The following is a 16,182-nucleotide window of genomic DNA, read 5'->3' on the forward strand; positions in this document are numbered from 1 at the left end:
ATAATAATGCAGGATTCCTACATAACAAAACTTTTTTTTCTTAAAAACAACTACCCTTATGTGAAAACCTTGTATGTACCACTTATGTTGAATTGTGGTGTGCTCAGTGCTCCAACATATAGATCAAGAGAGGATTGGACCAGGATAAAGACCAATATGAAGAAGAACCATCACAGCACCACCAAGGTTCCTTCACATACATGCAACTTTGTTTCATCTATCGCTGATATACAAGAAAGTGACACTTATCTTTAGATAAAGGATTTATCCTTGGAGATTGTGGCGCTCCTTCTTATAGTAGGACCAGTGTCTCTAAAAACAAATGCAAGCCACAGCTCCCATCAGGTTAACAGTTCCTCATGGCCTATCCTGACCCCTCGTGTCCAATTGTGTCACAATTCAAAAAAATGTGTTAAGCAAATCCAGCAAATCCCAATGCGTCAAAAAATAATTAAAAATGTTTTCCTCAACAGAGAAAATGACGCTCCAAACAATGCTTCTTAGATAACGAAGGTGGTGTTCCTCTTTCTGTAGAAAATCTTGATTTAATTCAAGTCTTTCTGTAGTAGTGATTTAAATTGATTTGATTTAAATGAAATCCACCCTCTTGTGGACATTCTCACATATTTTCAAACAAGAAACCCTAACAGTTTTCATGTTTGAAAATGGCTGTGAGATGGACCTTGTTTTTTTAATTGCAGGGGGGGGAGGGAGGGAGCATTATGAGCTGAACTTTCCAATTCTGACTTAGATGTTCTTTCGAAAATGTTTCTACATTGGCTGTGGATATACACATGCAAGTAACAAGTATAGAATAAGTATGGTAAACAAAAACTAAAAATAGAAATATGTACACAAAAATTAAACTATACCACAAGAAGCCATATTCTGCATACAGTACAGTGCAATTTATCTGAATTTGCTTTGTGCATATAAATGCCACCTAATCCTTCCATGGTGAATCTAGATTTTCAGGAAGCCTTAGAAATGGCCCTCAGGAGAGAATGTTCTGAAAATGAAATGAAAGATCTGTGGGCTGGTGGCCATTGCCCTAATGCGGATAGGGAGTTGGTTAAATGTAGGAAACAGGGTTTGGAATAATGATCACTTTTCTCAGTGGGAAAAAAGTATTCATGATGAAGAAAAATAGATAGTAGCACATCCTAGGGATCTGTACTGGAATTGTGATTTTCAACATATAAATGACCTGGAAACTGGGTCACAAGTGAGGTGATTAAATTTGTACATAAGAATATTGGTCCATCAAGCCCAGAAGCCCGTTCCCATTGTGGCCAATCCAGGTCCCTAGTACCTGGCCAAAACCCAAGGAATAGCAACATTTAATGCTACCGATCCAGAGCAAGCAGTGGCTTCCCCCATGTCTTTCTCAATAACAGACTATGTACTTTTCCCACAGGAAATTGTCCAAAACTTTCTTAAAACCTGCTACACTATCCGCTCTTACCACAACCTCTGTCATTACGTTCCAGAGCTTAACTAGTCTCTGAGTGAAAAAATATTTCCTCCTATTGGTTTTAAAAGTATTTCCCTGTAACTTCATCGAGTGTCCCCTAGGCTTTATAATTTTTGACAGAGTAAAAAATCGATTTACTTGTACCTGTTCTAATCCACTCAGGAATTTGTAGGATTTTGCTTTCTTGAATTATATTGGCAATTGGGTTAATTTATTATTCTGTTTTCCAGTAATCCATATCAGTGATTTTTGATTGAAACAATAATAATTTGCTTTTGAATAAACAACAAAAAATACTTACTTTGAAGATTTCCTGCTTTTGCCATTTTAAATAAGGGATTCTTTTACTAAATTGTATGAATCACTAGCATGTGCTTAATGAGAGAAAAAAGGCTTACCACAAAACACTTTAAAGTGCTATTTAATTTTTATTAATTTTTTTCAAGAGGGCATGTAATGGACAGGAATTGGGTATGAAAGCATTATTCAGCTAATGTACTAAGTAACATAGAGTAAACATGGGAATGTAGGCGCTACTGGAAAAATTAGCATGGAACCGACAAAAATAACAAAAGGGAAAAGCTCTGTTTTAGGGATGCATTAAAAATAGACTTATAATTCTCTTATAAAAATTGTCCGTGACTAATCGCCCTTAAATCAATAGATAGATTGTACAAAGTAGTGAGCTTTTCTTCCACTTTATAATGCTCTTCAACACTATTGTAGTAATATTATGTTCATGCGAGTTTTTCTGGGAAAAGGTTACATAGAAACATAGAAACAGACGGCAGATAAGGGCCACAGCCCATCTAGTCTGCCCACCTCAATGACCCACCCTCTACCTTTTTCTGTGAATAGATCCCATGTGTCTATCCTATTTGGCCTTAAAATCAGGCACGCTGCTGGCCTCAATAACCTCTAGTGGAAGACTATTCCAGCGATCAACCACCCTTTCAGTGAAAAATAATTTCCTGGTGTCCCCGTGCAGTTTCCCGCCCCTGATTTTCCACGGATGCCCCCTTGTTGCCGCGGGACCCTTGAAAAAGAAGATATCTTCTTCCACCTTGATGCGGCCCGTGAGATACTTGAATGTCTCAATCATGTCACCCCTCTCTCTGCGTTCCTCGAGTGAGTACAGCTGCAATCTATCCAGCCGTTCCTTGTACGGGAGTTCCTTGAGTCCCGAGACCATCTGGGTGGCCATTCTCTGGACTGACTCAAGTCTCAGCACATCCTTACGGTGATGCGGCCTCCAGAATTGCACACAGTACTCCAGGTGGGGTCTCACCATGGAGTACTTCAAGTGCTTGAGGCTGTATGGTTTTAGAACATGTCTTATCATATCAACCAAATGCAAGCTATCACTGGCTCCTTAAATTTTTCCTTTTAACAATTAGTTTTAAAAAAAATTATTTTGCTTAATTTATTATTACTCTATTAATTAAAATATTTTATCTAACTACTATCAATGTGTTAGTATTTGTAGGGTAGTCAAGCTATATTTATTAAGGGCTCCTTTTACAAAGGTGTGCTGGCGATTTTAGTACGTGCTAGCCGCTACCGCCTCCTTTTAAGCAGGCGGTAATTTTTCGGCTAGCATGCGCTAAAGCGCTTGCATATCTTGTGTGCGCGCTAAAAACGCTAGCGCACCTTTTGTAAAAGGAGCCCTAAATGTTGTATTTAGCTTTTAACTCCCCAATCAGCTGGGAATATTCTCTTGTTCCCACTCTTGCAGAAAGCTGACAAATTGCTGTTTGCTGCGTCTTCTTTTTCAATCGCAATGTGTTTAAACATTCAGCGGAGTGTCACCATTTTACTCCATCTAGAGCTTCATCAGGAATACATCCACACATGCATATTGAGCTTTTTGCCCATGCTATGAGCTTTTATTTTCCTTTTAAGCTGTTATGACATTTCTATAAATGCTCTAACAGTTGCTGCTGTTTTCAGCGCAATCCCAGCTGATTGGGGAGTTAAAAGCTAAGGTCAACATTTAATAAATATAGCTTGACTTCCCTACAAATACTAACACATTGATAGTAGTTAGATAAAATCTTTTAATTAATTGAGTAATAATAAATTAAACTAAATTAAAAAAATTAAACTAATTGTTAAAAGGGAAAACTTAATTAACTAGTGATAGCTTGAATTTGGCTGATATGATAAGACATGTTCTAAAACCATACAACCGCAAGCACTTGAGGTAACCTTTTCCCAGAAAAACTCGCATGGACATAATACTACTACAATAGTGTTGAAGAGAATTATACAGTGGAAGAAAAGCTCACTACCTTGAAGAGTCTATCTTTTGATTTAAGGGTCATTAAAAATAGACTTAACATATGGGAAAGTTACCTATTAAATGTACTAAACCCAGTTGTTAGTACATCTTAGTAAAAGAGCCCCTAGAGGCTGGATTCTATAAACAATGTTTAGAGGCACCTACATTGGTAGATACCGCTTGATACGGTTCCAATCAACTACTAGGCACCATTAATAGAATCCTACTTAGTGGTACCTAGGTGTTCCTAGGTGCCACTAGGCATCCTGGAGGTAGGCGCCGGTATATTAGGCCAGGCCTAATATATCGGCACCTAACTTGGATACCTAGCAACTCCTAAGTCAACCAAGCCTATTATTAGCCCCTAACCACACATACTTTTCAAGAAGGCATTGTTAGGTGTCGGAAGGCACCTTGATTTAGGTGTTGCTAGACGCTTCGCAGAATTCTGTGTAACTTTTCATTTTATTTTTTTTTTAAATTATTCAATTGATTTCGGTGGCATGGTCAATTGCCGTGCCATTAAAGCTAATTGAAGTCATTTAGATTAGGCGCAGATTTTAGTTAAACATCGCTAGATGGCCTCGATTAGGGCGCCTGGTGATGCCTAATTAAGGTGCTGTTTATAGAATCTGGCCTTAAATGAATAGTGGAATTTTACAAACCATAAAAGTGACAAAATAGTCCACTAATTGCTTTTTTTGTTTGTTTTGTTTTTTGTTTTTATAGTTTCTGAAGAATGGATTTGGATCTACTGTTAAGTCCCAGATGATTTGCTCATTGGTTACCAGATGGAAGGCCCTTTGCATTCACTCATCTACTAAAATCTAAGGTAAAAGGCAAAACAAGCATATATTGTTGTATGAATTCATAACTTTTTATAATGCAAAAATGCATTTTCAATTTGCTTTTGAAGCAATTTTATTTTGTATTCGTTCCATAATTTTCTGTTACCTTGTAGGTAAAGCAGCTTGAGAATCATTAATAGAAATCAGAGGATTCTTTTTTTTACCCTTTTTTTTATTCAAAGCTGCAAGGCAAAAGCCCCAATGCCTTTTAAATCCCTATGGGGCAGTTACCTCAGTTGGGGCAGTTACCGCAGTGGCAGCTGCTAGCATGGCTTTGCAAAAGTGGGGGTTAGTTAGGTATATGTTTGTTTCAGTAGATTATTTACAGGGTTCCCAATCAAAACTACTGGGTCAAAATATGTATAGAAAAGTCCCCCAAAGTGTAGAACCATACAACTAACAAAAGGAGGAAGAACTCCAAATGTAAGAAAAAACTTTCAACCATGGTGGTGCTCAGAACCTTGAATAGGTGGTGAAATCACAAACCGGGGACAAACCCCTGTAGGTGTTTCAATGCTCTATCATTGCACCATCTTTATCGGTAGAAAGATTTGTTGAAAAAACTTGTGAAATTGTATTAACTGTGATGCAAAAAACTATAATCAATGACATCTTCAACTTTTTTAAATACTTGAGAAGATTGAATTTAACTTGCAAGGGTGTTTAGGAAGTGGTCTCACTCCAGCGGGCTCTAACGCGTTTCGCCATTGGCTTCTTCAGAGAACCCCCATAAGCTGGATCAGTAACAGAGTAAAACTTCTTCCTTCCTCTTCACCCGTAATGAAGGAAGGAAGAAGTTTTACTCTGTTACTGATCCAGCTTATGGGGGTTCTCTGAAGAAGCCAACGGCGAAACGCGTTAGAGCCTGCTGGAGTGAGACCACTTCCTAAACACCCTTGCAAGTTAATACAATTTCACAAGTTTTTTTTCAACAAATCTTTCTACCGATAAAGATAGTGCAATGATAGAGCATTGAAACACCTACAGGGGTTTGTCTCTGGTTTGTGATTCCACCACCTATTCAAGGATCTCGATTAATTACAGGGGCCATTTACTAACAACATGCTCTAATGCCATTGATATGTTTTATTTGCTGGAGGGCTCATTTTTCTGCAATAAGTCCTGTATATGTGCTAAAAGCTGAGTTTCTTTTATTTAGGGACCATTTTTCTAAGCTGCATTAGGTACCTTTGTGCATCTAACAGCTAAAAATGGAGTACCATGGGACACACTCAGGTGCCCTGTGGTAATTCTGAAATGTACATGCATTAAATAACTTTTCCAATTTGTGGAGGGGTTGTATCATGAGTGGAGAGTTTCTTACCTAGAGGCACGCTAAGCAGCACAGTGCTTACTGCATTGTATCTTCTGGAATGTGGTTTGTCATTTACCTGCTTTGGACTCCTGATGCAGGCAATCTAGCCGAAACACAGTCTGTGTCAAGTCCTTGATCTTCTATATGCTTTTATGATAAGCTGTTTGTATTAATGTTTGGTTTCTAATAAAGCGGATTTTTTGAAGATGAGGCAACTCTGCTCTCTTCTATTGGACCTTGTGGAGAGGGCATTCCTGCACTAATCAGTTAATTCATCTACATTACCACACACTGGTTGGCACATACTGTGTGAGACCTTACTGCCTACAAACTGAGTGGAAGTAAGTGTTCATGTGATAAACTTTTAAAAATGCAACTTACAATACTCAAAAATTGAGGAATGGAGGGAAATAAGCAATCCAAAAGAAACAAAAAAAAAAAATCACTCCATTAAAGAAATCACTCCATTAAAGAAGAACCGCTGTGCACCAAAAAAAAATTAACCAGCAAAAGAAAAAGCCTCAGACTATAGGAGAGGTGTACCCACACTCTTCCACCCAAGCGTCATAGGCTTTTGCATGTGATTAATAATAGCAGGTTGGAGCTTGAACAAAAAAATAGCCAATGGGAAAAAACACTATTTATAATAAAGCACACTAGGAATAACCACACTGTTATTCGTTTTGTGGCAAAGTGCCACTGCCTCAGGGCCTTAACACAATTCCAGGCTATCTGTTTGAAGAACTATACCTCTGTGTACTGCCACGTTCTTCTTTAATGGAGTGATTATTTTGTTTTTTTGGATGACTTTTAAAAAAGGCCACATGCATGGCTATGAATGCAAAAATTAGAAAAAGGCCATTTTATGACTGCGGTAAAAATGGCCTTAATGTGTGGGAAAGACACACATAAGAGCATTCTAACGCCACTTTTTTGCCACAGATTAGTAAAATGACTTCTTAATTAGAGGGCCAAGTACTTCCACCCCCAAATTCTGTATTTAGGGCTAGATTCACAAAGCAAACCGATCGTGTACCAATCGGTTTGCAACCCCTTTACGACCAAATTTCCCTCCAGCCTGATTCACTTATCTCTTCTGTGATCCGCTTCGAATCCATGCATGCAAACGAGGAGAAACGCTTGCAAAGTAGGCAGGAACACGATTCACAACACAATCAATCTGATCTGACTGGGCTGGCCAATCAACTGAAGAAGCGACTGCTGGGGACCAGTCAAAAATGTCTTTCCGACTGGAAGCCCCGCTCTCTGCCCTACTCTGCAATCTCTCCTGCTGCTCGCCCCGCATGCCGCCCTGCTCTGCCCCGGTCTTCCCCACGAATGCCGCCCTACTCTGCCGCAATCTTCCCTGAATCTCTCCTGCTGCATCACTGTTCTCCTGCCGTTTCCCGAATCTCTCCTGCTCTTCCCCGCCCTGCAGATGGGGGCGCTCCTCCAATTGCCCACATCTGCATATTAAGTTGTGCAGAATTTGTTGGACCTGCCCAGATCAGACCCGGATCGGGCCTGATCAAGAAGGTTAGTGAATCTGGCCCATAGGGCTAGATTCACTAACCTTTTTTCCGGGGGCGATCCGTGGCCGATTCCACCAGGCCCGATCGATTCAGAACATGAACAAATTCAAATTAAGGTGATCGTAGGAATGCCCCCCTCCGACCGCACGGATCACAAGTTTGCAATTCTGGCGCATGCACAGACCTTCCCTGCAGATGGTTTGGGCATGCATTTTGGGTCCGGGCTTTTTATTTTTTTTTAATTGCTGGTTTGTTTTTTTGTAGCGCCGACTCCTGCTCTCCCCTTGCAGCTGCTCTTGCCGCCTAGACTCTCTTGCTGTAAGCTGTCAATTTATACAATATATAGCTGGTATTTAAGAAGGGTTTTGTTGCTTGGGGTGAGGAGACAAAACTGCTCTTTTAGCTTAGACATCCAAGCCCCCTCCAAATAACCGCCCTTCCCCGCAGTGCAGCCCCGCTTTAAATCTACGGGCTGCACTCTGGGGAAGGGCGGCATTTTTCCCCACAGACTCAGCAGGCTTACAGTTTGAACGGGCCCTGAATCTCCTGCTCTCCCCACCCTGGCGGCAGCAGCCTCTTCCCATTCGCCAACTGTCATGCCCTCCTCTCTGCATGTAGTTCTTGTAGTGCGAGCCCACGGTTTTAAAGCTGGGCTGCTCTGCGGCAGGAGAGTCGGAAATCCGTTTGCGACTGGTCCCCAGCAGTCGTTTTTTGGGTTGATCGGCCAGCCCAGTCGGATCGGGAACTTTTTTAGTGAATTGCGTCCCTGCCTACTTTGCATGCAGTTCCCCTCATTTGCATGCGTGGATTGGAATCGGATCGCTAAACAGGTTAATGAATAGTGCAGGAGGGAAATCGGGACACAAAGGACTCGCAAACCGATCAGTACATGATAGGTTTGCTTAGTGAATTTGGGCCTTGGGGCTAGATTCACAAAACAAACCGATCGTGTAGCGATCGGTTTGCGACCCCTTTACTATTAAATTTCCATCCGGCCTGATTCACTGACCTCTCCTGCGATCCGCTTCAAATCCGTGCATACAAATGAGGTGAAACGCGTGCAAATTGGACAGCGACCCAATTCACTACACAAAATTTTGGATCCGACTGGGCTGGCCGCTCAACCCAAGAAGCGATTGCTGGAGACCAGTCAAAAACGTCTTTCCGACTCTCCAGCTCCATAGAAGCCCTGCTCTGCCCTGTGTCTCCTGCCTGATCGCCGCGATCTTCCAGCCCTGCTTTCTGCCCCGAGTTCCTACTCTCTGCCGCCTTCCCTGCAGTGTGAGCCCACGGGTTTAAAGCGGGGCTGCACGCTGCACTGCAGCCCTGCTTTAAATCCGCAGGCTCGCACTGCACGGAAGGCGGCAGAGAGCAGGAGAGTCTGGGCGGCAAGATTGCCTGGAAGGGGGGAGCAGGAGAGCCAGCCCGGGCGAAGGAAAAGTTTTTTTAAAAGTTGTGGCTGCCCACCCAGACACCCCCCTCCGGTATGTAAAAGTTGGGAGCTGGAGGGGTGCTCAGTCCCTCCTGCTCCTTAGGTCTCCCTCCTGCTGGCATGGCCCACCCCAGACTGGGCCACCGCACCCAACCGGTCCACCCCTGGCCGAGCTAGCCAGAAACCCCCCCCCCTTCTTGTACCTTTAAATGTTGGGAGCAGGAGGGGTGCCCGGTCCCTCCTGCTCCATAGGCCGACTAACCCCCTGGCTGGGCAGGGCCCTACCCGGCACGGCCCACCCCCGACACCAAAGTTGGGAGCAGGAAGGGTGCTCGGTCCCTCCTTCTCCTAGGCCTCCCTCCCTTCCGGCCCACCCCTGGTTGGGCCAGGCGGTCAGGCCCGGCCCACCCACCCCTGTACCTGTAAAATTGTTGGGAGCAGGAGAGGTGCCCGGTCCCTCCTTCTCCTAGGCCTCCCTCCCTTCCGGCCCACCCCTGGTTGGGCCAGGCGGTCAGGCCCAGCCCACCCACCCCTGTACCTGTAAAATTGTTGGGAGCAGGAGAGGTGCCCGGTCCCTCCTGCTCCTTGGGCAAGGCTCCCCAACATCTTCAGGAGCAGGAGGGGTGCCCGGACCCTCCTCCTGCTCCTACGCACGGGCAAAATCTTTGGGAGCAGGAGGAAACTCTTCCTGCTCCTACTCTGCTGCCACCGCCGCAGCTGCCCAATAGTAGCCTTAGGCCCCTATCCTGGTACATCATCTGATGCACAGGGAGAGGCCTAAGGCACTGATTGACTGAGGTGCCTCAGGCTCCTCCCTTTGGAGGGGTCAGGGCACCTCAGCCAATCAGGGACTTGCTTAGGGAGGAGTCTAAGGAAGTTCCTGATTGGCACCCCTCCTGCTTCCAACAATTTTACAGGTACCAGGGTGGGTGGGCCGGACCCGACCTTCTGGCCCGACCAGGACCGGGCCGGGTGGTGGGAGGCCTAGGAGCAGGAGGGACTGAGCACCCTTCCTGCTCACAACTTTTTACTGCCGGTCGGTGGAGGAGTGGGGGGAGGGCGAGGGCCATGTGGGGGGGGGATGAGGGTCGTGCTGCATACATGCAGCATTTAAAAAAAACATGCCGATGGCAGGAGGGAGTTGGTATCCCTCCTGCTTTTTTCTCCGTGGGAGGGGAGGCGGGCACGGCAGAGCAGGGCAGACAGGAGAGATTGGGGCCTTGGGGGGGGTGTCGGGCATATGTCTCTTGCCTGATCCAGGATTCTCCTGCTCTCTGCTGCCGTTTTAAAACCATGGGCTTGCATTGCAAGGAACGGCAGCAGAGAGCAGGAGAATCCGGAAACAGGCAAGCGAGATCTGGGCTGGGCCCTGACAGCAGTGACAAGAGGCTGCTTCTCCTGTCACTACTGTCAGGGTGTGCACATGAGCGAGGATCGCTCTGGCTGTGGGTAGGGGGCGTGTAGGGGACATGCTAACCATCGTCCCCATTTGCATGCAGGCCTTTACTGAATCAGTCGGCCGGCATGCAATAGGAAACGGATCATGCACGGTTTGGAGGTTTAGTGAATCCTGCCCATAGTGTCTTAAGTTGTGCTTACAGCTGATTTGCATGCACATCTTAATTAATCGGCCTAATCAGTGCTAATAATTGCCTATTAACACTTCATAATTGATGCTAATTGGAACTAATGAATATTTATTACTATTACACAGCATATTGTGTTTTTTAGATATACTGTATATTGGTTCTATAACTTGTGGAGTATTTTCATGAAACTAAATAAGTAGCGCCTAGAACTTGGAAAGTGCAATTCCATAAATAGTATGTGCCAGTTCTAGTGGGAGGGGGGAAGATCAGGGGAGGGGCAAAGGTGGATCACATGCTTTGTAAAAATTTTCCATATTGTTATAGAATATGCCCAATCTATGCACAACTTAGGTGCAGGCATTTAGGCCTGGTTTTAGCAGGCATAAATAGGTGCGCCTAAAAGTTATGCAGTACACTGACACTTAACGCAATTCTATAAAAGGTATGCAAACCCTGTAGAATCGTACTAAGTGCTATTCTAGTCAGTGCCATTTTTGGAGGGAGCGCTATATATATAATCAGGGCCCCAGTGTAGAAAAGATTTCTTCTGAAACTCCGTATGGTTACCACCTTTGTGATTGATCTCTTGACTCTGAACTACTGTAATATGTATCCAAAATTTTCATCTCTTATTTCCTGCTCAAATTGTTTTGACTTAAAATTGGCCAAGTAGTATATTCAGTCTGTCCAATAGAAATGTATAACATCATCCGAGTTCCAGAAAAAGAGGTATAAACAAAATAATATGTTGGGGCTTGTTGGCATGCATCAAGCAGTGATTGATTCTTAGCTTTCAAATGTTGAACTGTCCAGGGGACCAGCAGTGACATGTTTACTGTTCTTCTCATCATACAATCTCCTCTGGGGCATTATAGACTACTGCCCTTCTGGAGTGTTTCCAAACACCGAAGGTCTTCACTGGAGACAGTTACCTTACGCATAGATTAGTGACTGAAATGATGGTTAACTACCCTAAATATTCAACCTGCATTCCGACTTGTTCCTATTTTGACAGACAAAAAAAAATAAATTAGTGTAGCAAGCAGTTGTAATTTGTTTTTGTTTTGTTTTTCTGTCCTTTTATTATGCAAAGCTTCTTTTAAATTCAAGGCAGTTGAGAAATTGAAATGGGAACTCTCGGTTTATTTGATGTTCAGACATCTTAGACTTCCCGCCGCATGCACATTGGCATAACTGTTAAGTCAGAAGGGCTTTGTCTGCAGTTTTGTTTTTTTGGCATGCAGCCCATTGCAGCTCTAATATACATATTTTTGTAGACTGTACACTGAGAGAATGGATAAGCTATTTGATAATAACACATGATTGCAGAAGCTAACCGAGAGCTGAATGCCTGTGATGCACAACAGTAATTTATTTTCTTGATATAGTCTTCAAGTAGTTGATAATGGACAGGATTATACATTAGCAAACTAAAATGATAGTTAACTGTATTTTATATTTCTGGATTGGAATTGGAGAGCGTTTTTATCCTATTTTCTAAAGGTAAGAGAGGTTTATGAGGTAGTGTCTCCAAATGGGTTAGGTTTGCACATTCCATAGCAGAAATGAATCCTATTCTATTGGAGGTAATATTGATTTCTCAGATTTACTGAGATCGCTGGTCCTTCTGGCATTAATACACTCTAGTATATATAGAAACATAGAAAGTGACGGCAGATAAGGGCCAAGGCCCATCGAGTCTGCCCACACCAATGACCTCCCCTACCTCCCTTTGTGAAGAGATCCCACCTTTCGATCCCATTTAGCTTTAAAATCAGGCACACTGCTGGCCTCAATCACCTGTATCGGAAGACCATTCCATCGATCCACCACCCTCTCGGTGAAGAAGGGCAATAGATACTCCATAGAAATAGATTTAAAATTGCTTAGTTTCCTGGATAGTGCAGGGTAGATCCTTTTTCTTTGGGAGACATTGGTGCTTTATGACCTGGGGAAGATCTAAGAGCTTCTCGGGATTTTTTGTCGGCCGACCTCCCTGCAGCCGTAGAAGCTGAGGTGTGTTTTTACATGTGTTGCCCCTTTTCCTCCCCATTGTGGAATGCCATTTCAGAGGAAGTTACGTTGGTTCAGAATTATATCTTATGTTTAGAAATGTGCAAAAAAAAATTTGATTATTCAGAATATCCTTCCCTATACAGTGGTGCCTCACACAACGGACTCCTCGCACAGCGCACGCTGCGCACAACGAACTTTATGTCTTGATTCGTACAACGAACTTCGTTTCACACAACGAAGTCGCCCGAGCTGCATCCTTCCGCGCAGGCACTGCGCTTAACTGCCCTCTCTCCGCCTGGCTCCCTCTTGCCCCCCCGACTCCCCGACACGATCGGGGCAAAAAGGAGCCCAAGCCCTCTTGCCCCGCCGATTCCCCAACTCCCCGACAATATCGGGCCAGGAGGGAGCCCAAGTCCTCCTGGCCACGGCGACCCCCTAACCCCACCCTGCACTACATTACGGGCAGGAGGGATCCCAGGCCCTCCTGCCCTCGACGCAAACCCCCCCTCCCCCCAACTGACCGCCCCCCCAGCCGACCCGCGACCCCCCTGGCCGACCCCCACGACACCCCCAACCCCCTTCCCCGTACCTTTCTGTAGTTGGCCGGACAGACGGGAGCCAAACCCGCCTGTCCGGCAGGCAGCCAACGACGGAATGAGGCCGGATTGGCCCATCTGTCCCAAAGCTCCGCCTACTGGTGGGGCCTAAGGCGCCTGGGCCAATCAGAATAGGCCCGGGAGCCTTAGGTCCCTCCTGGGGGTGGGGCCTGAGGCACATGGGCCAAACCCGACCATGTGCCTCAGGCCCTGCCCCCAGGAGGGACCTAAGGCTCCCGGGCCTATTCTGATTGGCCCAGGCGCCTTAGGCCCCACCAGTAGGCGGAGCTTTGGGACGGATGGGCCAATCCGGCCTCATTCCGTCGTTGGCTGCCTGCCGGACAGGCGGGTTTGGCTCCCGTCTGTCCGGCCAACTACAGAAAGGTACGGGGAAGGGGGTTGGGGGTGTCGTGGGGGTCGGCCAGGGGGGTCGCGGGTCGGCTGGGGGGGCGGTCGGAGGTTCTTGGGGGGGGCGGTCGTTGGGGGGAGGGGGGGTTTGCGTCGAGGGCAGGAGGGCCTGGGATCCCTCCTGCCCGTAATGTAGTGCAGGGTGGGGTTAGGGGGTCGCCGTGGCCAGGAGGACTTGGGCTCCCTCCTGGCCCGATATTGTCGGGGAGTTGGGGAATCGGCGGGGCAAGAGGGCTTGGGCTCCCTTTTGCCCCGATCGTGTCGGGGAGTCGGGGGGGCAAGAGGGCTTGAGCTCCCTTTTGCCCCGATCGTGTCGGGGAGGCGGGGGGGCAAGAGGGCTTGAGCTCCCTCTTGCCCCGATCGTGTCGGGGAGTCGGGGGGGCAAGAGGGCTTGAGCTCCCTCTTGCCCCGATCGTGTCGGGGAGTCGGGGGGGCAAGAGGGCTTGAGCTCCCTTTTGCCCCGATCGTGTCGGGGAGTCGGGGGGGCAAGAGGGCTTGAGTTCCCTTTTGCCCCGATCGTGTCGGGGAGTCGGGGGGGCAAGAGGGCTTGAGCTCCCTCTTGCCCCGATCGTGTCGGGGAGTCGGGGGGGCCAGAGGGCTTGAGCTCCCTTTTGCCCCGATCGTGTCGGGGAGTCGGGGGGGCAAGAGGGCTTGAGCTCCCTCTTGCCCCGATCGTGTCGGGGAGTCGGGGGGGCAAGAGGGCTTGAGCTCCCTCTTGCCCCGATCGTGTCGGGGGTGCCAGGGACCACACGGAGTCACCCACCGTACCACCCGATTCGGGTAAGCGCAGGTATCGGTGGGTGGCTTATTTGCGGGGGGGTGCCTTATTTTACATTTTTTTCTAAAAAGGGGGGGCTGTCTTATTTGATGGCCCTGCCTTATCATCGGGGAAACACTGTAGAAAAAAAAAAAAAAAATGAACAGTTAAGTCCCAGTTTTTGCCGCTGAGACTCTGCCCTCTCTCACTGTAAAATTAGACTCTACTTAGTCTGTCTTTAAATTTAAAAAATGTGTGTTGTTTTAAAAAACAATTATGTTTTTAGATGTATCTAAATAAAAATAATAACCAAAAATTTATCTTTTTTTATGTCATCTTAGCATATTTTATGCTACAGAACAAATTATTTTTTTTAACATGTATTGTTATGGGAAAACGCGTTTCACATAACGAACTTTTCGCATAACAAACTTGCTCCTGGAACGAATTAAGTTCGTTGTGTGAGGCACCACTGTATTGTTAATTATAAGCGAATTAATTAGTGCATAGTGGAGCCTTGTGGACTGATGAGTAATATGTTAGTGATTTTATTGTATTACAGGTGTGCTTTTAAATTTGTGATGTTTTTATGTTTTAAACTGTATGCGACCTTGAACTGAACCAATAATTGGGCAATTTTAATGTTCAGCCTCACATTTGAAAGCAAATATCAGGGTACCATGGACTAGTGCCAGTAATCAATACTTTTTTGTGTGTTCCAGTCATTTTATTATTTTAACTGTATATGCAAAAGATGGATTTACACTGCTATTTTACTAATACAAATAGCAGTTAAAACTTAAAACACTGGCTATGGAGTAAATTTATTGTCCTTATTGGGTCTTCCAGAATGAGTTCTTAAATACTTGGTTGATGTTGAAATAGCTGACAGTCTTTTCGGTCACTTTAAGTTTACCTTCAAAAAAATCTTAACTGTTCACTAAGGAAAGTCCTTTATTTCCCAAATACATATAGGTTCTGCAGCATTAATTCATGTCTATCCTTATGGCTAGTAATTAGGAAAAGTTAGCAGGGGGAGATGCAAGGCTGAACGATGATGAGGGAAAATCCCCGGATGAAGCTGTTGGCAAAATTGGTACTTGTTGGGACTGAGTCCAACTAAGTCAAAAAGATAAATGGTACTCTATTTTAAAGGACTATGGTTTGAAAATTATATGGGACTGAATTAAATTAAGTAAAAAATTAACCCCATCCCCATTTTGCAAATGTGTCAAAGAGGTTTTAGCGCTGACTGTCACGTTGAATGCTCTGCGCTGCTCCAAAGGTCATAGTTCTATGAGCGTTGGGGCAGCACAGAGCCGGCACTAAAAACCTCTCCCGCACTTTTGTAAAAGTAAAAGGGGAGGGGGGTTAAGTTAGAAAAAAGTGTTACCCTGCTAATTTAATGGACTGTTATTTAAAAATTGCACTTTGGAAAAAATTTGCAGTACAAATTTTTCTGACCAATGATTTAGGACCAGTCTGTGTATGTAGCAACAGGAGTCTAAGGCAGGGCTGCCCAAGTCCAGTCCTCAAGATCTACTGGCAGGCCAGGTTTTCTGGATATCCACAATGAACATGCTTGAGAGAGATTTGCATACCAAGAAGGCAGTGCAGGCAAATCTCTCTCATGCATATTCATTGTGGATATCCAGAAAAACTGGCCTGTCAGTAGATCTCTAGGATCAGACTTGGGCAGCCCTGGTCTAAGGTAAGGTGTCAGACAAGTGAGTTGCTCACTGCAGACATCTGAGGTCTTTGCCTCTACTGTTAGGCATATAAAATTACATAAGTATAAAGAGTGGAGTAATGATGAAGTTCATCTTTGCTAACCCACAGAGTTGGTGATACACACAAGTGTTTGTTTTTTTGTAGCATTGCTGTGGGTAAATTGGTCTTCCACATCTCTGGCATATGTCCACATGCCTCAGGCC

At 45.1% G+C, this 16,182-nt stretch overlaps 1 protein-coding gene across 3 annotated transcripts in view; it reads left to right on the top strand.

The window, feature by feature from the left end:
• Positions 1-16,182, top strand: part of TENM3 (teneurin transmembrane protein 3) — a 2,583,516-nt gene that overhangs the window by 1,286,676 nt on the left and 1,280,658 nt on the right. For all 3 annotated transcript variants that reach the window (XM_033942956.1, XM_033942961.1, XM_033942964.1), the window contains one exon: positions 4,485-4,587. The gene's annotated coding sequence lies outside the window, so the exon portion shown is untranslated. The remainder of the gene's footprint in view (positions 1-4,484; positions 4,588-16,182) is intronic.

The sequence above is a fragment of the Geotrypetes seraphini genome, chromosome 1 (assembly GCF_902459505.1).
Source record: "Geotrypetes seraphini chromosome 1, aGeoSer1.1, whole genome shotgun sequence".
In the NCBI taxonomy this organism is placed as follows: Eukaryota; Metazoa; Chordata; class Amphibia; order Gymnophiona; family Dermophiidae; genus Geotrypetes; species Geotrypetes seraphini.